The sequence below is a fragment of the Sphaeramia orbicularis genome, chromosome 10 (genome assembly GCF_902148855.1).
Source record: "Sphaeramia orbicularis chromosome 10, fSphaOr1.1, whole genome shotgun sequence".
Lineage (NCBI taxonomy): Eukaryota > Metazoa > Chordata > Actinopteri > Kurtiformes > Apogonidae > Sphaeramia > Sphaeramia orbicularis.
The window spans coordinates 32,638,831-32,661,417 of NC_043966.1; positions in this window are offsets into that span (position 1 = coordinate 32,638,831).

Here is a 22,587-nt window from a genome sequence, read left to right on the forward strand (position 1 = left end):
GATTGTGTGGAATGCATATGTATAAATGATAAGTTGAGGCATAATATTGTTAAAACTGCACTTATTTTCCCTACTAATTTAATTTTTTTCAGGTTATTCACATGTTTATCATTAAAGGATTGTTTATTATTATTATTATTATTATTATTAATAATAATAATAATAATAATAATAATATATAATATATATTATTATTATTATTATTATTATTATTATTATTAACAACAATAATAATAATAATAATAATAACAATAATGATAATAAATTGCATTTATAAAGCACTTTTCATACAGCAGAATCTCAAAGTGCTACAGAGAAAAGACAGTCCAATAAAAAATAAAAGAATAAAAATAAAAAATACTGTATCAGGAATAAAAGACTAGGCGAATAAAACAAAGCATCAAGGTGGTCCCTAAAAAGCCTGTCTAAACAGGAATGTTTTTAGCCCCTTTTTGAAGGAGTCCAGTGACTGAGGAGCTCTGAGGTGGTCAGGGAGGGAGTTCCAGATATGGGGGGCAGCAGAGGAGAAGGCCCGGTCACCCATGGTCCAAAGTTTAGTTCTGGGGTGGGGGGTTGGTGCTTTGGGGCCAAAGACTACAGGTGGAGATGTGAGGGGTGAGGAGGTAGTTTGTAAATATAAATATTTTTTATAATTGTATGCTTTTTATTGCACTAAAACAGAGAAAAAGTTGTCATTATTTCTAGGTGAGGATGCTATTACTTTACTGCTCCGGCCCACTTGAGATCCAATTGGATTGAGTGCAGCCCCTGGAAGAAATGAATTTGACACCCCTGATGTAAATGCATTACGTGCAGCACATGCAGATTGTAAAACAAGATTGATAAGATTGTAAGGCTATGATTTTTAGTTAGAAAAAGAAAACTTGATGATACTATTATTCAGATGTGTGTAAACATGTTATTCAGCGAGTGATATAGTCTGTGGGTACACTGTATATTGTTAATCCAGTAATGGTTGAGTGTTTGGATTATCAATGCTACATATAACCCCTTTAATCTAATAACAGTCTTTTGTATGTTTTTAACAGCCACTATAGGGGAGGGTGATCTAAAGGGTATTCATTTGGCTGGTATCTGTAATGTCACCAATAGATTCCACTACATTTCACACACTTAACCTTTAAATTAAACAGAAATTACACATGCACTGCATTATATATTCATTGTTTTTTATCTATATCATCCTGTCTTGATTAACCCTGCATATACTCCATTTAGATTTCATGTGATGTCATAAGACCTATAATTGTTGGATTATCTCAAAGATTTATTCTGGCGCCTGATTCTTTGAGCAAATCGAGTGGCTTAGTACGATACGGTTATCTGCTCAAACCAAACCTTTCATCTGATGATTCAACATATTCTCACATGAATTGTAAAACTAACTTTCTTGTGCACTTCTATCTCTATGACTGTTCTTTGAATCTGGAGAAAAAGAAAAAAACATGTCAGGAAAGTCTGAGAAGAGACTGTCATTGTCGGATAACAGCTTTATTTCAGTCCTGGCCTGGAACGGCTCTGTGAATAGATGTACAAGGGGTCACAAATATATCTGCATTTCATAGCTGGGATATACGGGTTTGTTCAAGAGAAAAGCTGTCTACTTAAACGTCAGCACTCACTGTTTCATGTTCCATTGATCTTCAGACACTTCACTTTGCTGAAAACAGAACATCTAATTGATGGAAACAACTGACTTGGTAATGAGAGGTTACAGAACAACATAATCTCTTCACATTCTGTCATCCCCAAATGGTTTTTTCATATAAATATTGACAATGCATGGCTAAATTATTCCAAAATTGGGTAAACATTTCTTCTAAACACCAAAATCCTCATGGAGTACCAGTACTACTCATGGACTAATTAGTCTTCTTCCAGACCTTCTTCAGGGTTTTGGCGCATTAGGGCTCTGAAGAGAGTCAGCCAGAAAACAGCCGGGCAAAGACTGCCGCTGGGCATGGAGGGGGGTGGGGGGTGGGGCACTGAAAGTACACTGTTAAAAAGTAATTATCTTCTCATATAAACCCAAAGTATAAATGTATGAGGAGATCCCGAGCTTCAGAACAGAGTAAAACACAGAAAACACATGCTAAATATGAAATTTTATGCAAATATCAGCCCTGTGGTTTCTATGCAACAGTCAAACCACACATTCTGTGCAATGTTCAGGTGAAACGATAGAGACTTAGGGAATCCTGTGCGGCATTAAAGGTCAAAGTGCAATTAAAATTAATTTAGCTTGACAAAAAGTAATTTAGACATTAGGTTGATAAATGAGTGCTGAATGATTAAAGTAATTAAGCCGATATGTTAATTTTCAGTCATCTTTGGGTTGGTTTAAGAAATCAATGATTCCCCTGAGCAGCTCTGCAGGCTGTGACTGCCAATCTTCATGTCCTGAGACCTTATGTAACCACAGCTAGTACACCTGTGTTAGAAAAAAAAGTGCACTACATTAAATTACACCTACCTCAGTCTTTGCAACCACCAAGGATTTCAACCGAGTACTAACAACACCATTAAGGAAGAAGGGTTATCCTTCGGGTCTCATACACTAGATTATTAAGGTGCCTCTGAAACTGGTCAGTAACCATATATTTTTCACTTTTTTAAGGGACCAATCAAACAATGCAGGGTAATGATCATCTCCGGTAGACAGGGCATCACTTCACACAGTGTTTTCACTCTGGGATCCTATTTAAAATTTATTGTTTTATTTTAACGTATTAACAAGAAGAATAGTTTATGATTGTAAATGAGGGCAAAGATGCAATAGAGTGAGATGCATGTATTTTAACTAACTACGTCGTCTATGTTATAAGTGTTAACATGAGCTAAAGCAGGTAGGAGAAAGGTTAATAAAGTAAGGAGACAGCCTGCAGGACTGCTTCAGGAGCGATGGGAGGCCATTATAAAGCCTCTGCAGAGCTCTAACAGGTAACACTGCCAGCCATATGTCAAGTGCTAGTGAATCCAGATTTTTGTCTGGAAACCCTAATTATAAAATTTCTTTTGGCATAACAGCTACACAACATTGCCACGGTGTTGCATCTATAGCAACACCATGGCAATGCTATGCTTAGCAGTGGATGAGTGACATTTCAGTGTGATGCACTAAAGCCATACGCTAAAGTCACAATGGAAAGAAGCCTAATAAAGAATCTATGACACAGGTCTGGACACATGGCTGCTGAGATCCGAAAATCCCAATCTATTGGATTTTTTATCTGCTGTGGATCAAGCGCAACCCCATCATTTCGAAATTCCATCCTTCCTCCCTGCTCAGAATGGTTGAGAACTGTGATTGATCGGATTTGATGGTGTGAGTGCTAAAAGCAACCTTGTGCGTGCATAACTACTTGGATTCTATGAGCACAGAGATCCAAGGACAGTTAACTTCACTATCACCAGAAAAGTCAGAAAATGAGAAAAGAAATATAAACAATGTGTCATTCCTTTTTAAAACTATGAGATACTGTTTCTGCTGCTGCAATAAAATCTTCACTTAGCCTTGGGCCACAGTCTAACTTTTCTCCTCAACTTCTACAATATGTCGTCTCATCACATCTGACATTTACTCATGTGCTCATAAGGCAAACAATAGGAAAAAAGTGGTGCTCGGAACTTTGGCCTACCTGTCCCAAAATGTAATGACATCTATTCTGGGTCACTGGCAATCCGTACACCCAATTTGGTATGAATTCAACCAATAGCTTTGCTGCTAAAGTGTTAACAAACAAACAAACAAACAAACAGACAAACAAACAAACAAACAAACAAACAAGTGGTGTCAGGCACAATAAACCCTGCCCCCTCACATGTATTATAGTTTATTTTGGAATCAATCTAGCTGATGTCATCGTGTCTATGCGTGTGTTGATGAAGGAAATAGGTGACCTTGACCTACTTTTTCAAGGTTCAATGGCCTTGTGCAGTTATAATAACTGAGTACTTTCAAATATGAATATGTATGTAATAAGTTTTACACAAAGACAATCTAATCTAACTTATAGGGCAGTAACTTTCAACAGAATCTTACACTATATTTGGCGGTTACTATATTATAAGTAAATGGGAGAAAAAAAAAGATTTAAAAAAAATTTAGAAGAAATATTTGAGGTTTGACCTATTTTCCCAAAATGTAACCACATCTATTCTGAGTCACTGGCAATCTTTAAACCCAATTTGGTATGAATTCAACCAATAGTTTTGCTGCTACACACATTTGAGATTTCGCTCATTATAAGTAAATGGGGAAATAAAAGATTTTAAAAATTCATAAAATATTTGAACTTTGACCTACTGTTCCCAAAATGTAACCCCATTTAATCTGGGTCACTGGCAATCAATAAACCCAATTTGGTATGAATTCAATCAATAGTTTTGCGGCTAGAGTGTTAGAAAACAAACAAACAAACAAACAAATGAACAAAGAAACAAACCAAACCAAAAAATATACCCCTTGCCTCCCCTTTGGAGGGCGGGGTAATAACTGATATATGAATGTGTGAGTTTAGTCATTAGATGTATGAGATGAAGAATTTAGGGTGATTTGAAGCCAAGGTTATATTTTTTAAGAAAACTAGATGTATCATTCACTGACACACAAATTTACACACCTTTAAAATATTTGAAAAAGTGATGAAACACTTACCATTTTCAAAATCTACTTTGGTCTAGTACTTATAATAAGTACCTGTTTTGCTTAGCAACCCATACAACAAAGAAGTGCATACCACTGTGTGCATAAAAAAATCATGTCTTTCATCTTTAGACATTAATATCTCAGATATTAAACCATTTGGCCCAGACTGAACAAACAGCTATAGATATTAACCTGAAAGACCTAAACAGCCGCCAGCGACAAAAAGCATCCCATGAACTAAAATATTTAATAACTTTTAAACCACTAATCCTATCAATACATGTAAATAATTCAGGTAAAATGCAGTTTCCCAGCTTTTCAGTGGCTCCAGATGTGCTTTATTTGGATATTGAGAGGCTCCAATGTGGAAACAAGATCATTTTCTGTAACACTGCGTCACCAATAAAATAAACTCATGTAGTTTGACAAATGGTAGTGGTTGTAGATGCTTGTTTTTATATGCAGTTAATGATATATTTTGTTTAAAAGTCACCTTTGCTTCAGTTTTCTCTGTCTTGATAAAATGACTTTTGAATTATCTACATAATCAGTAAACTAAAAAACAGTTTTCAGAAACATTCCACTTTTTATTCCTATTTACACACATCAGTAATCACCTTTGACCAGGTGCAATAATTACATACTGAGTCCCAGTTACACTTTATCCATCAACAATAAATCACATTATCACCGTCATTTCATGAGAAGAGCTAAACATATTTTATTCCAACTTAATGGGCAACAGTGTATCTGATTTTCACTGAAAAATTCAAATTGTAAAGGGTAATATTTTAATATATGGTAATGCAAAGTTTGATGTAGAGGAAAATTCACTTGGAAGTCGCCACAAAAACACTTCAGTAGCTCTTTTAGGATCCAAGTTTTCTTTTCATGCAGATAATCTAAAGTGGTGTTTCTGTTTTGAGTGGGTTAACAGTTGCTACATTGCATTATTTTTTTTGCTTTTCTTGGTCTCCAGTGACCAACTCCAAAGTGCATCATTTATTTCCTTTTTATCCATCTGCTTCTATCACTAACCATGTGCAAACTATCAATATTTTATCATAGCGAGCATGTTAGCATGCTGAGGTTAGCATTTAGCTCAGAACCACATGGTTTGTACTGTAGTGTTGATCTAGTAAATATCCACTACCCATTTAATACAACTCCTAGCATATATTTTTGTCATAAAATACGACTAGTTTTTAAAATGAGAAAAGTAAATGACAGATCCCAAGGTACTTAGAATTATTTTTAACAAAAATGTAATTAACCTTTATAACAGCAGGAAATTGCATGTAATTATATGTGTGAGTAATGAAAAGACATCAAAAGACGCTGAAACAATATTTTCACATAAAGTAGATGTTGTAGTTAATGATGTAGATTATTCTACCTTTGATGATTTTTTTTTTCTAACTTTATTATTACACAGTTGCTCTTCAGTATGTTACTTCAGACTTTGAAGCTGTGGCCCCACTGAGTTTGTTTTAATCTTATTAAATCTTATTTGGTGTTTTGAAATGAAGAGATCGATTCAGCTGGCCTTTTTGAGAGATACTGTGCCTTGTCATGTTCAAGAGCATCCTTATCTCACCACACCTCTCGGGCATGAAAATCCTCAGCTACAATCTAAGTTCAAATGTTAACATGTACGCCTACACAGGTCTAAAACTTCGACGCTAACAAATCCCGAAAGGGTGATGAAATTATCTCAGCGCCCAGGGTGCACAGGCATACGGCGCAGGCGGACAAATGCGTTGCTCTCCTGTGCTGTGTACAGATAACAGGCCAGGCCTTCAGTATCTTCTACACACAGCGCTCTGATAAGATTTCATTGTGATTGCTTCATATCAGTCACTGAAGATCAGGTGTTTGTCTGTCCAAGAAGCCTAAACACATATCATAATCATCTCTGAACCCTCTGGGTGCTCACAACATCTTTCATTTAGCAGTACAACTTGCTGCTTTATGGGCGATGAAATTACTGCTGTTGCATCACTTATGTTGACTTGCTGGCCTGGCAAAGACACTCACAGGTTTCTAATACAGCACATATTCAGCTGAGTAGATTCATTTACACATGGATTCCTGCAAAGAAATGCTGAACGGTGAAAAATATCTGATTTTTCTTTTTTTTACAGCATGAGGTAGTTCCCTCACAGAGGTGTAGTTGCAACTTTCCTCAGATCGATAGCAATGTAAAATGGTTATTCAAACATTGATCAAAACAAGTACATTGTTAAGCAAAAATGAACATACACACAACTGCACTGGTTACACACACTGAATTTCTAGAAGGACTGTTACCCCGAAGCACATTATCATTTGACCTAATTTGAGTGTTTTTCTGACCTACTTATTGGGTTGATCCTCGAGGGTTTGCCCTTTTTGCACTTGCTAAGTGTGTACAATGGCATAGTCTTTGATGTGCAAGTATCGATTGTACTGATACAAGATTCTGTGCTGACCTATAGCATATTGATTTGAGAAAGCTGTGCGTATTCTGTCTCAACTCCAACTTGATAAAAACTCATTTTGCAATGAAAGGAACAGAACATACTTCACCTTGATGCATATAGAAAACAATCAGTAAAAACATTAAATGTCAGATTTGTCCACATCATGTCTAGACTTATAATTGACTTTGACTTGTTATTTTCGATATGGCATCGCTGCTGCTGGTCTATTTTTACCCAGTCTGGAAACACTCTCTGACAGGGTCGGGACAGTGATATGCAGGATTTAAAACCTGTCTATTCATTCAAAGGTCATTAGGTCGTTTCACATCAGCAGGTAATGGAGTTGACAGGGTTCATCTGAGCTATGTTCTTACAGCCTGAGGGCCTCCGGGTGAGTCGGCATCGTCTGCAACCAGCAGCCAAAAACATCCTCACAGCTCGGTGGTTTGGTGATAAGTAGGACGACTGCTGGGTGAAATTCAATTGTTTTAAACACACAAGCCAGGATGATACGGGTGTGGGGATGCTGTTTGTTGGGACCAAATAGCATTCAAATCTGATATTACCATCTGTGGGAACACAATTGTGACAAAATGATACTATACAGGGGTAGAATTCGGCGAAAGTATGGCGCAGATACTGCAGAGCCATTTTAACCTCTAAAATGAGTGTACAAACTGAATTAGCAATGGATAAACCGAGTGTCATGATTTAAATATGAGCCGAACTATCTTCAAAAATCAGTCATACCACAGAATTATCATTAGAAATAAATAAATAAAAGATTTAAGCAGACTACATACAGTTTCAAGAGTACGGAGCGCAGTAGGGAGTGAGCAGTCAGGGTTCAAATTAGAACCCAATGAGAGATTATAATGATGCTGCTCCATGGTTCAGTCCACATCCAGAGGGGCCAAATATCCAATTAAAACCCCTCTCTCTCTCCGTCTCTGTGTGTCTGTCTCTCTCTCCCTCTCATTCAGTGAGGTAATTACTGGAAACCCTGCATGTAAATTCAATTCAAGATAATAACGCTGGAGAAATGGCACACAACAAAACCCACCAAACGTTATCTCTGCTGCTCTATAATTTTACCAGATGTACTCCATCATACTGTGTGTTTTTATATCACAAATGCCACCTTTAACGTTACACCATACCTCACAGTCATTCAGACAGAGGTTGGTGTTTAATCACAAGTAATTCGCATTTTGCTGCGCTCCATTAACTCAACTCATTGTACAGTCGGTGTAATTTGATGCTAATTCATCCTGCGTCCACCATTAAGGCCTTTACCTAAAGTGTGTGTGTGTCTCTCTCTTTCAATATATATATATATAATTCACAACATGAAAGGTTTCTGTATCAAAACAAGCCTGGATCTACAGCTGACAGACTGGAAAGGGCAACTGAGCTAAGCTGATCGGTGGTACAATAAGAGTGAGAGCTATACTTTATTTCCTGACCTTTTGCGGCTTGCTTTCTCACCCTCTCTTTTCTGTCAGTACCACTGATCATTGTACAGGCCAGGTCCCGAAGCCAGTCCAAATGATCTCAACACACAATCTGTCTCTATAATATTGCCAACCCCACGCCCTGCCTTTTCATCTTCACACTAGGGTAATGCATTGGATGTGGCGAAGTGGCTGAGCGGCGGACACGTCCCTTCATGAATACGCTGTAGTTTCACTGCATGTGCAGCTGTAGCAGAATAAAGACGGGCTGCTTTGCACCTGCAGTTTGGCAACGGCTCATGATCACAGGCAAATATGCCTCAGTAAGGAGTCTGCATTTCAGCATTCCCCTAAATCAATCAGGTTTAGTCGTGCTCCATTTTGTCTTTCTGCATGAGTCTTGAATGAGTAATTGCCTCCAACGAGCCTTTATGAGCGACATTCACACATTATTTAGCAACAATTCCTCCACCCTGAACGACCAAATATGTTGTTTGCGAGCACAAAAGAGCAAATTATATTATTCCTCACACAGGGATATGAACTGCCACTTGCACAGTGTAAGTCCTCCCATGGAAATTCAACAACAGTGAGTTGTACAGGATGCTGCGAGCAACAAACAAAACAGGGAGACGCAAAGAATAGCACCTGTGTGGATAGAACAGAGCAGCAAGAACGCAAAACATTCACCGCATGAGACGGCGTTTCTGCGAGGTGAGAGCTGCAGGACATAGACTCTATCACAGCTTTACTCTACTTTTGAAGTTGAGTTCTGTTTGTACAAATCAACTTGACTTTTGACAGTTTGGGGGATGACACCAAGGGGGACCATGGCTCTTTTATTATTGGACACTTTCAACACAATCACATCCACAAAAACACCTTGGACCTTGATTGACAGCGGGCAGAAGAGAATTTCAGAGAATTTCTAATATCCATGAAATGGCTCCAGATGCACAGCTGCACAGTTCAGAGCAATACGTAATAATTCTAACATTATAAAAGGTGTTAAGTGATATTCCATATTTTATTTTATGTATGTTTACAGATAACAAAACAATATGCATGTGGGTCAATGACGTGACACATGCTGTTTCTGTCCACCTGAATTTTTTCCATTGAAAAAACAAAAAAACTCAAAATACATAAAAAGATAACATGTATGTCTTACACCTTTCTCATCCTTTCTCATATGCAGACCCACTCTAACTTCTCCGAACGTTTTAGTTATTGGGCATTTTTTGCTATGTGAAGTGTCAAAACATCAGGTGGGGTGACCGTCCAGCCTTGACTTCTATTTGGACAAGTGGTTTAAAAATCACTCGAAATCAATTTAAATATATCCCTTGCCCTATTTGTCATAATTACCTCTGCCAAGGAGGCTATGTTTTTGCCAGCGTTGGTTTGTCTGTCTGTCCGTGTGCAAGATAACTCAAAAAGTTATGGACGGATTTGGATGAAAATTTCAGGAAATGTTGATACTGGCACAAGGAACAAATGATTAAATTTTGGTGGTGATCGGGGGGGGGGGGGGGCACTGATCTGCCTTGGCGGAGGTCTGCGCTCTTCGAGTGTTTTTCTAGTTTCTAACATGTTTTGCATTCACTGACAAAATTATGAAGCATTTGCACATATTTTCCATCATAATCTATTTTTAAATTCTTCATTGAAACTTTTCATTAATTACTTTAATTGTCTTTTACTTTTCCATTTATATCTATTTGTCTCTATTTTACTCTCTGACTTCTTCAGCCATGCTTAAAGGCAGTAACTTAAAGGCATGATCAAAATGATTAGTATCCCATGATGCACTGGAGTGTTAAAACTGAGCACATGTCTTTTGGAGTAGGCTTTGATGCAGACTGTGTTGTCAAAATGTGTTGGCGATGGTGTCCCTATAGGTAATAAAGGACTTTTATTTTTGTATCAGGGTTTCTGGCTGACTTGTTTCTGGCTGTTTTATTTTTGTGCTTACTTTCTGAACATTGATGATGGCTTTTGTTGTAACAGTCCTTTTTGCCCTCTTGCTTTTCATGCATTCTGCCCCTGTCCTTGATGAGCTCCTGAATCCTTTATACGCATTTACATTTGTATTTTTTTTTTTTTTACCCATGGAAGTGCTTCCTACTAGTTATTTTCCGATTTCGATTATATGAATATGTTCATTATAATTACAATTACAGTCTCGCACAGCAGTCAAAGCCATTTTAATGATATTAGAAATGCCCTGAGCCAATCTCAGTCTCTACTCTAAGACCTAAGTCGACTTAAATCCACAGACAACTGACATCAGCAGGTAAGACGGTGAAACTGAGAGACAATAAGAGCTCAAAATGGTAGAAATAGTAATGGAACAGCATTTGGACACATCACAGGACGATGCTGAAATGCAACTTATACGATTGTATGACTTTCGACATTTTTCACAGCCAAGAGGCAGTCAAATCATTTACTCATTGATGAAAAACTAGATTCAGATCCAGAAAACTTTATTTATCCCCACAGGGCAATTCTGTTAACTATGCGTGTAATGTAGCATATACTTTCATTCAAATTCACATTCAGAAAACTTTATTTATCCCATTCTGCCAATTCATTTGCAGTTTACCACAGACATCAGTCAACATTCAAAGTGCAATGTGTCAAACATGAATCAGTAAACAAATATAAGGTAAGTCATTGGAAGACAACGACAAATAGATACATTAAATTCTAATGGTTTTGTGTGTGTTTGTGTTGCATTTTAAACCTTTGTTAATGTAGTGTTTGTGCATCAAACATGTGCACATACACTTATGTCACAGTGCTATGAACTGTGGGTAATTCAAGTCTTTAGAAATGTGGGACTCTAGTAAGTGGCTCAAAATATCTGCATGGTTGTTCTCATGTACATGACAGTTTGACAGTGGGACAACCACAATTCCTCATGGACTCACCAAGAACACGCTTCAAAGTCCATGAATCGGAGCATGTGGAGATCTGAGTTTGGGAATGTGCTTCAGATTAAAATTTACTCACACATGAACTCTTCTTGACTTGCTTTTCTTCTGCTTCTTCCAGAAATCTGACTCCAGGTAGGAACACCTTGTGTGTTTTGCTGAAGCGCACAGGTGTCATTCTGTCTAGTCTTGTTTTTTGTTTTTTGCTGTTCAACTCTCAGTGGGTGAATCTGTTCAAATTTTTATTTTGCACAAGTGGTGGTTTATGTCTGTGAGTGTAATAGAATACAGTTCGCTCAAGAGCCAGTGTTATCACATTTATAATATAAGTGTAAGCCCCATAGTTTGTTTATGCGCTGTGATAAGACACATAGTGGCATTGCCCTGAGTAGCGCCCCCACAGGCAGCAAGAGAAACTGCACAACATGTCTGCAGTTGTTGACAAAGTTGGCAAAATGCATTTAGGTCAAGTGTTGAGGTTTACTTATTTAAAAAAAAAAAAAAAAAAAAAAGGGTTAACTTGCTTTATTATCCCTGTATGGAAATTCAGCCTCTTTATTTCACCCATAATACACACATAGTACCTAGCATTAGCATTAATGATTAGCATTAGCACATAGCGCACATTAGGAGCAGTGAGTTTCTATTGATGCCACTCAGGGATCTCCAGATCTTCATCAGTACCGTGGTCAGATGCACTGATGGGAGAATTAACCCATTTGTATCTGTTTTTAATGATGGGGAAAACCACAGGACCTGGAGGAAACCTGGAGAAAACAGGTAGACACCACAGAAAGGCACTGGTCCAACCTTCAGTCCTCTCTGACACAAAAACAAACTTCTATGTTTAAGAAGTAACAACATTTAATTTCAGTTTGACATTGGAGACAAACAGTGGTTAAATTCCAAATGTATCTTAATCCAACCTCCAGTTCAGAGTTATCTTTCCATTAAAAACTTTTTTCCAGTATAAAGACGTCACCTGACAAACTTACTCTTGTCACTTGAACTTGTCAATATGGCGCTTCGAGGTCATGTCCCTACACAATATTACATAACTATGGGTGGTGATGAGAAGGTTCCTAAAACGACCTGAGATGGAGAACAGGTTTATTTGCCCTTCCATTTATCACTCCCCTCCTCTGGCTGTGGCATTTGAGTTTAATTGAATGACCTGAAACAACCTCATTCCTTCGTGGTGGAGTTAAGATCAGTTTAACCCGTTTTACACACTATAATTATGCCTGACATGGTTTTGTTTGATGATTAGTCTGCTGGACGGCTGCACCTAAATTTGAAATTAAATTGCAAAGGCTTTCGCTTTAATGATTTACTGCACCTTCAAGTTGTTGCTGCATGAAACTATCTCCAAGCAGATTTACTTCTGAGCTGGAAGAAAACCTGAGAAACCTAAAAAGAGACATGGCGACAGTAAGCTGAAAGTCTGTTTTTCCGATCTAAAAATGGCACAAAACCACCTGCTGAAAGTCAATTAACATATCCCTGACATAGACCAACACAACAGAGAGATACAAACAGCAAATTTAAATGCAGGGAACCTGCAGGCATTCAGATAAAGCTGGCGTCAGAAGCTGCACAATTTACCTGCAAATAGAAAAGTATGGATAAAGACACCCATGTGAAACTTTTTTTATTTAAAGTAAGGGAGAAGCTGATCTTTATTCTAAATTATTTGAAATCTGTCATCCTTTGAAGAACCCCGGTAACCTATTCCAGCAAAACTTTTTGGGTACATTTTATTTTTTTGCATGGTGAGGAAAAGTACTGTGTCTAGTATTGATCAAATCATGACGTAACATAAATATTCAGTGGGAGTACAGCAAACATGTTGAGTGACATTTTAAAATATGAATAAATCCCACATGTCCAGTGAATCAGCATGTTCACTTTGCAGTTTGTATTATTTGCCATCATTCCCATAGGGTAGCACCTTAAATGGCTTCCATCGCTTTATTCATGCTGTGAAAGAGACAAGGCTTGCTGAATGTATCACACTTAAATGGTGAGCTGGACAGCAGAATGGGCTACCTTTCAAGTCTTGATTGCAGTCGTACAGCTCTCAGTGTGTTTTGCTCATGTGGCGCCACCGTTATAACACCTGAGTGCTGGTAATAGGGAGCCATTGTGTCCTTTAGAGGTCATTTCAGCTCCAGTGGAAATGCATTTCAGCATTAGCAACAGCCCACAGTCGAGGGTGGACAACAAGCTGGCTCTTGTTGAGTTCCAGAAATGACTGCCTTCTTCTTTTAATTCCTTTTTATCACTTATCACTCATTTTAGTCCCTTTATCTGTCTTCCTTGACCTACCTTTTGCCAAGCAACAAAGAAAACAGTAATTTTGTGCTTATCTGCTGCTTAGAAGCAATTATCTTTACCCTGAGAGCTGCTGACTTCACTGAGGAACAGCCATATGATCTTACCATGTTGGCTAATTGAGTCCTACCGTGTAGGAGGGGATGATCAAACGCCAAATAACATTAGCCCTTAGTGTAGCTGGCCAAATGTACTTAGGGCCTGTGCATATATTTAGTCTGGATGCAGATTAAAAAGCACTCTAAACAGATTTGTCACCTATATATTTGCAATTTACAGCAAAGTCCTGCAGCAAAGTATATCTGTGTTGTGATGGATAAATTCTCATCTCCTGTTCATATAAAGAGAATCCTACTTTGAGGTCATTGTAAAAACCCTTAAACTTGAATGAGGCATATTCCAGAAAGGTCAAAAAATCACAGGACTGCATTTTCTTATGATATTCACTTTGACAAGTGTTGTTTTCCCATGAGTAACACTTCATGGCATGATAACGTAACTAAGCAGATTTACCGTGTGACTGACTGTCCTGTCCAGCCTACTGTGTGAAAAGCCTGTATGTGACATGTGCTCCCTGTTGAGGCCGAGAGGGAGGGCTGCGGATTCACCATGAATTTATGTATGCACACATGATCAGTGTCAGCGCTGTACAAGAGCACAGCCTGGATCGTACAGCAGCCGCTTCCTTTGTCTACCTTTCCATTTCATTTAATATTTCTAAAGATGAAGATGTCATGGGCCGAGTAGTTAATCGGAAACATTTCAGACACATACCGTGCTTCACACTGAACTCTTTCAGACAGAATTAACCTGTTAACTCTGTAATCTATAGAAAGAGAGAGGTTTCTCTGAACCTTTGCTGTAGAACAATACACAGTGAAACTATTATTCCTACAAGGGCATACATCTGTTGTTTTTAAATGTATCTAGCTATGAGCTAGTCAGCTGTCATTACCTTTAACATGTAAAATGTAAAAAGTTGCTAAACAATATCTCAAATGTGGCCCAAAGGTTCAATTCAAGTCAAGAGTAAACTGATAAAATAATGGTTTTTAAAGGTCAGAGGTCAATGTCACTTTGACTTTTTAGTCAATTATAACTGTTATAACTATAATAGCCATAATTATATCAATTATGATTTTATAGTCATTAGAATGGACCCATTCTAATAAATGAAATAACTCAAGAACAGCTTGAGAGAATTTTGTTAAATTTAATGGAGAAAGTCACTCGGATCAACATCATTGATTTGAGTTTGACCAAAGGTTAAGATCTCTATGACCAGTTTTAGTCTTAAGAATTTATACTGAAAATTATGAAGTGAAGTAAAATAAAATGTATTTTTATAGCACTTATCTAAGATAAAAACCACGAAGTGCTTCATGGGAATAACGTCTATATATTAACACGCCAATATAAAAAAAAATCAAAGCAACATAAATCGATAAAAACAGGAAAACATAAGCAATAAATACCCCAGTCTGTGACCAGAAGACCTGAGGTTACGAGCAGAGGAGTGTGGCTCTCAGAGGTCTATAATATGTTTCAGGGGTTGCCTCTGCAGAGACCTAAATATCAGAAATACATTTTTTCTGATTTGAAAGGGCAATGGAGGGGACCTGTGAGATGATCAAGAGGGACCACGAAGAAGAGCTCCACTTCTGAATGTAACGATATGCAATAGATGGTCTGATTATATATCCTTTATTTAGCCAACATAGACATAGTTACACAATAACACAGTGTGTGTGTGTATATATATATATATATATATATATATATATATATATATATATATATATATATATATATATGTATATATGTATATATATATATATATATGTATATGTATATGTGTGTGTGTGTGTGTGTGTGTGTGTGTGTGTGTATATATATATATATATATATATATATGTAAAATAAAGAAAGAGTTGAAGAAGGCCAGTTCAACAATGATTTAAGTGCAAATTTAAGAAAAACAATAAGTCTATTATTGTCTCAATCCTTTAAAGTAAACTTAAATTCCCCCAAAATAACAATTTCTGACAGTTTCAGGTCCTTCTGTGAATCATTCCGTGAAGAAGGGGCATTGTATCAAAAAGCTGTTTTACCCAATTGTGTTCTGACTCTTGGAACCGCCGTTTGTCGGATGTTCTGAGAACACAGACTACATTGCTTTTGGTTTTTTATGCATGTTTGTCCAAAGATAAGAAGGGAAGCAGCCCAAGGAGAGATTTAGAAACAAATGCAAACCAATGTGTGACTCTGTGGACATGCAGAGATGGAGACTGGAGGATGAAATAGGTGGCAGTAAGACAGAGGAGAGGCTGAACCACAGAGAAAGATGTGACTGAACCAGATTCAGTCTCATCAAGGTCCTGTAAACACATGAAACGTGTTGACTCATGATTTCAGATGCTACACGGATAGCTGTCGCCTCTGGTTGAATTTACAGTTCTTGTTATTTGAATCTAAAGATAATATCTCTATGTTGAGTCACAATTTTGAGGATTATTTCACTTTTTTCCTCAGATTCATTCTGTGTATTTTCTCTAGAAGCTTCATAGTTTTCTCATTTTCTCTCATGACTCGCTGTATCTTTAACAATTACAGTAAATCCATTAAAAAAAAAAAAAAAAAAACAAAAGCTCTGTGCACCTGTTGTAACTGATTGAATAAATCATTTTGATTCTGATTAGATAAATTACAGGGAAAATGTTAGTCAAAATTTCACTTCTTCATCATTGTCACATCAAAGTTACAACACACAGAGAGGAACTGAAAGTTATTGCATGACTTTGTTGATTGTCTGATGCGTAAAAGCTTCGAGGTTAAACTAAAGTGTTTGTGTTGCATCTTTTTTCTGTTTGCGAACACCCCCTGTGCGCCTGACAGCAAAATAAATAAATAAATAAATAAAAACCTGCCCATACAGACATTTTAAATTTAGATACTTTGATCATTTTTTCCCCTCCATGACCAAATCTGAAGGGTGATGCTGATGTTTCCCAGGTCTGGATGCGCTGCTGGGAAAAGGAAGGTGACTAAAGTGGTGGAAGAGCAGCTGCAGCGGCAACTGAGCAGGGGAAGAAGTGACCTGAACTTTAACAGGATGGAGCCAATTCCCCGAGGAGTAAACATTCAGTAAAAGCTGAGCAGCCCATATCTGTGGAGTAAATGGGCAGTAGAGTGGAGCATGTTCTTCCTTAACAGGGCCAAGGTACACTGCCAGGGGATCTGAACTTGTAATTCCCTTTTGCTGTTGCTTGAATCATCAGCAAGTACGCCCAGACATCCTCCTAGAAAATACGACTCAGGTAGTGGTATCAGTCATCAAGATTAGTAATGTAACCACAGCACTGTATAAATATGAGAATATAGAGTCCAAATTTGACTCTGTAGAACTAGTGCGCTGATAATACCAAGCAGTACAACTGGAATAAGACCAAATTTCAGCTTCATTTCAGATCATATCACATGGATTTTGCAGCTAGAGGCTATTGGGAGGTAAAATATATATTAAATCTTGATATTATTGCTTTAATAGATCACTGCTGTGGCACAAATTTGGCCACTGGAGCTAAAATAAACTTTCTACAGAGGAACTTGATTCGATATTTAGCTGTTTTTTTTAGGTGTACACTGGAGAAATGACTGGGTTTTTTTTTTGGCTGTTGTTTGTGTCTGACATGTGTTTGAGTTACAGCCTGGTGTTAATTCATCTAAAGAGTGCGAACCACACACCGTTTGATAATTGCAATCCTCTCAGGGAAGTTGAGGGCAGCCGTCTGTAAATAGGTGAAGAAATAATGGCGTGGTTAAGAGCTGCCCGGGGTGAACACTTTTTATCTGTGTGAAGAGCCTTGTTTTGAATGCCACCAATGAAACGAGGCCCTTTCTTATGTTTGCCTCCATTTCAAACTGAGGTAACAAGCAGAGGCAGGTAAGATGTTTTGTTTAAAAATAGCTGATCTTCTGTCTCAAAGGGATAAACACAATTGGTGAAACCAGATGAATTTGGAGCTTTTTACCTGTAACAGAACTGTCCACACTCGCTGGGTGTTGGGGAGAATTTCCACCAGCCTCAGACGTGACACTCTGACAGCACCAATCCCACCTTATCTGTCCTCCCCCCCAAACCCCACTTCCACCCCCCTCCACCCCCTTCACACACACACACACACACCTTCCCCTTCCATCATTCCTGTCTGCGCCATGTTTCGAGCCCTGCTGCGATAAGTGCACTGAATTAAAATGATTTCTTTTTAATTACTTTCCATATTAAGTGCAATCCGAAGCGCATGCATTATAAATGTATGTTTCACTCCACTCTGTGTGAGGATTAAACCGTTGTGGGTGAACCTTGCCTGAGGGCAAAAATGCACAAATGCAATTAAATTAATTTCATTGGAAAAAAAAGACACATTTTCTCACAGTAGACAGTTTTGGAGAGAGAACAAAAAAAGGAAAACAATCTTTCCCGGTGTGTGAGGATGTGAACTTCATTATTCTACAAATAATGACTAGAAATACACTTTTAATTAGTGTAAAGTTTGTTTCATACCGGTGTCCTGTAAGTAAAATATAACTCTGCAAAGATGACCTCATGTGGTGATTTTGCTGTAGAAACTGGAGGCATTCGGTCATCTTTTCTTATAGTTCATTTACAAACAAATTAGCATGCAGGTGGTTTTGTGTGTTCCCTCTGAGGAATGATTCGACTGGTACTTAACAGGAATCACCTATGGCTTCACTCATAACTGTGTGTTGAGGGTATGTTGCTGCATACCAGGTCCTTTATATCTTTAAAGCACACGTCAACAATTTGTCTTTGGCTGTCAAGAGACGAGCAAATAGTAAATGGAACAGAGACCAATTACAGCTGGTAGATCGTACATCTGCAGAAGGGTCAGTGAGCTCACCTACACACACCTGCCACTCCGAGCCCACACTATTTCGCCAGAGCTGGAGGTGCACATCAAAGGTGAACTACTCAACTTGAGACTTGAATTGCCCATACTCAACCTGAGAGACATTTGCGTCTTTCAGAACCTCAAGGGAGGAAAGTCGGTTCACACATGGGAACCTTGATGACCCACGAGGCATAACATGAATTTACCCTCCCTCTCTGTCATGCTCTGTTTAGAGAGCAAAGACACAAAGAGAATGTGATGCGTATGGATTTTCTTTTAACGGTAATAAGACTGTCAGGGGGGCTGTGCAGCTTGTGTGAGGATTTGGAGCCACAGACAGCGGTAACTGAAACTGACAGCGGGTTGAGCACAATGACTCTGTGGATAACAACAATCATAACCCCCATAATCATCACAGCAGCACTGCATGCACACAAAGTTCTCAGGTAAACAAAATTACCTGGCCACCACCAACCGTCTTATTTCCTCATCCTGATTGATTGTTTTAGCTTGGCTGGTGCTGGGTCATGAGCCATGGTGTCAGCTGGAGGCACCAAAAAAAAAAAAAAACCGGTGGTGGTTCTCTGGTGTCGCATATTTAGGAGCCTTTTTATCTCCAAAGCCCTCCGGCCAGTAAAGTCACTCAAGTATTCCTCCTCCTTGAATGTGGAAACAACAACAGACAGAACAGAGGTGGTTTAATGACACAAGCTGTAGACTCACTGAATATAAAACAAAAATCCTTTCCATTTAGCTGGAAAAATGTTTTTGAGGTCACCGACGGATGATGGATGGACACAGATTGTGTCTAAAGGCAGCATCACATGTCAAAAAAGGTGACAGGAATCACTGTTTACAACAGCAAATGCAAATAATTACATGCAGTGTTTGTTTTATTGAAACCTATTTTAGAGGATTTCTATGTAATATGTCAATTCTTATCACCAGATATGACGGTCTGTTATATTTTCTTTTTTTGTTTAGGTTTTTTTGCTTTTTCCAAGTCAAAGCGCAACATCTGGTTACACTATGTTTATAATTACAGGGTTTGGTTTATTAAAAGTAAACACTGCATCTACTATTCAGAAAGACACTTTTCACACCAAAGTCATTCATTCATTAAAAATGTGCAGTGTGTGATGCATGTTTTTCTCTCTCTCTCTCTCTCTCTCTCTCTGTCTCTCTGTCTCTCTCCATTCAGGCCTTATGAGAGGAAAACAATCTTTTTTTTCTTCCATATTTCATTTTCAATTAATTTCTCGTTTTCATAAAGTCAAAACCTAATTGCATGTGAGCCACAGCAAACATCTGTCCTCATCATTTTCAATAAGTGAAAGCTGTCAGGCATGTAATCAGAAAATCATGTGCTGTCAGTCATATTCCATTACAGTCAAAGCAACTCTTCTTTTTTTTTTTGGCAAGATGTGAGCTTTTGAACAGTGATGCTCATTTCCTTTTTTGAGGAGATGGGGGGAAAAAAAACTTCCTGACTGTTGTGACTGGTATCAACAGCTGTTAATATCCTTGTAACAATATCATTCAACAAGTATATAGGCCTATTTCTGTTTTTTTTTTTTTTTCCTTCCTGTGTCAAGTTTTACCTGACCATGATATAAACATCCAATAATATTAAAAACATTTTGTAGTGAATCCTTTGTGATTATAATTCCGACTAGCACCCCTTCAGTGGAAAACAAAGTTAGCAGCCTTACCGCTTGGTTCTGATAGATGAAAGAGATGGTGAAGTGTTATTATGGCTGGAGTGTCCTCAAAGGACTGCAATGGATGGCCACTCTAGGGTCAACTCTGCTCATTCTGCCCTGAGGGAGAAATCTCCAGCTGAAGTATCGCCTGCTTTGATATCAGGACGGCTGTATGGCTTCTGCTTTTTGCTTCCCTCAGATACCAAAAAGGTGTATGTGTGTAAACAGAAACAAGGCAGTAATGTGAATCTGTGCAGTCAGATAGTAGGAAAAAGAATCTGCCTTTATGGTTCCCTATACAGAATATGACACGAAACACCTCAGTGCCTCAAACACTGTAAACAAATTCAAATTTCAAATATTTCTAGTAATACTGTGATTTGTGAGTGCAATTTCAGTATATTTGTTTTGTTTACATTAGAGAACCATACACACTGTTGTGACCTTATTTGGAGAAGCTGAAGTTAAAAGGCATTTGTGTTGAGAGTTCTTAATGAGTTTATAATTCATATGAAAATGCAGTTAATTGAATTCTGAGTCAAAGGTCTGATACGTTTTATTTATGTGATTTATGTTAAAAGGAGTTAAGAATAAGAAGTACTGAATGCTAAGATTCGCTAGTATTAAAGGAATGATATTTTGCTTTTTTTTAAATGGAAGTATGCATTTTAAAACATTTCCCTGTGGTCTACATAAACAGTAAATGCTATACTTAGGTCTGAATACTTCATTCATTAAACTCCAAAGGTCAACTTCAACAATATTTCTGAGTAATGACACCAGAAAGGTTATTTTGAGCGCTGACCCTTTAAATGCACATGAGCCACTTCAGGCCCCACCTCCTCCAGGTTGTTGGCTGTGCTGCTCTGTCCTGTTCAACCAACGACTGAACATTTTAGGTAATCGGCTCGAAGTTTGGACATATTTTCAGTATGGACTACAACTGCTGCTGCTGATAAACAATTATGATGTACTCAGAGAAATGCTCATCGAAAGTCTTGATCTTATATGTACAAATGTTGTGACATAACTACTTGTAGATGTAACAAATTAAGCAGGAATTAAAACACGTTGAAGAAATCCACTCGATTTTTGCCAAAATGAATACAAAGATAGCTTTGCAGCACCTGGAGGGTTCAAATTCTATTAGGGTCCAAATACACAAATAAATGAACCAAAGACTAATAAACATGGGTTTAGCAAGACATGACCCCTTTCCCATGAAGCTTACAACTATATATCACGGAAGTTACGTTTGTTGTATTGTCGCCGAGTTGTGGGAAAGTTGTATTTTTTATGAGAATGTGTCTTTTTAGGTCCAGAATCTCTTCTCGTTATAATTAAACGTGGTTTGTATAACTACAACATACACCAGATTCATCCACCATCACCTCATCATAATCTATCCATGCAATTACTGGCAATCTATAATTAGTGATGCACCTTTCAGGGTTTTATATTACTGCCCCTAATATTTGACCTTTAGCCCCCAAAATATATTTGGTCCATCTTTGTTTATACATAAGGAGCAGGAGAGTTCCATGGTCCATCTCCGGATCTAAACCTGTACTTGGTCAAGGACACTGGCAGGAGAACTTTTAACCACATGTAACTACTTTGGGATGACCTCCAAATGATTTTTTCCCTGCGGGTTTTCTTTCCCAAGTTATTTATAACCATTTATTATAATATTATTCTTTTGTATTTGGCATTTTTCAAAGAAAATGTTTCATATTTATTTATTTGACTGATTATGTTGATGTTCATAAAAGCTCAGAGTAAATTCAAAAGTGATTATATCAGATCACAGAAAATTGAAGAAAAAGTGAACTGAATTGAATATAAAAACAAAGCCCTGGGATGAAGTTGGTAGACTCACAACACTCACAATGACTAAGTCAGTGGTTCTTAACCTGGGTTCGATCGAACCCTAGGGGTTCGGTGAGTCAGTCTCAGGGGTTCGGCAGAGGTCAAGACACACACTCGACTCATTAGTCGGGTGTGTGTGTCGGGCTAGGTCCGTGTATGTAAACAAACGGCTTCGGAGACTCTTTCTCTGATTGACATCCGATATACGCGGTGTATTGTTGTTGCTTATAGCACTACAACACAA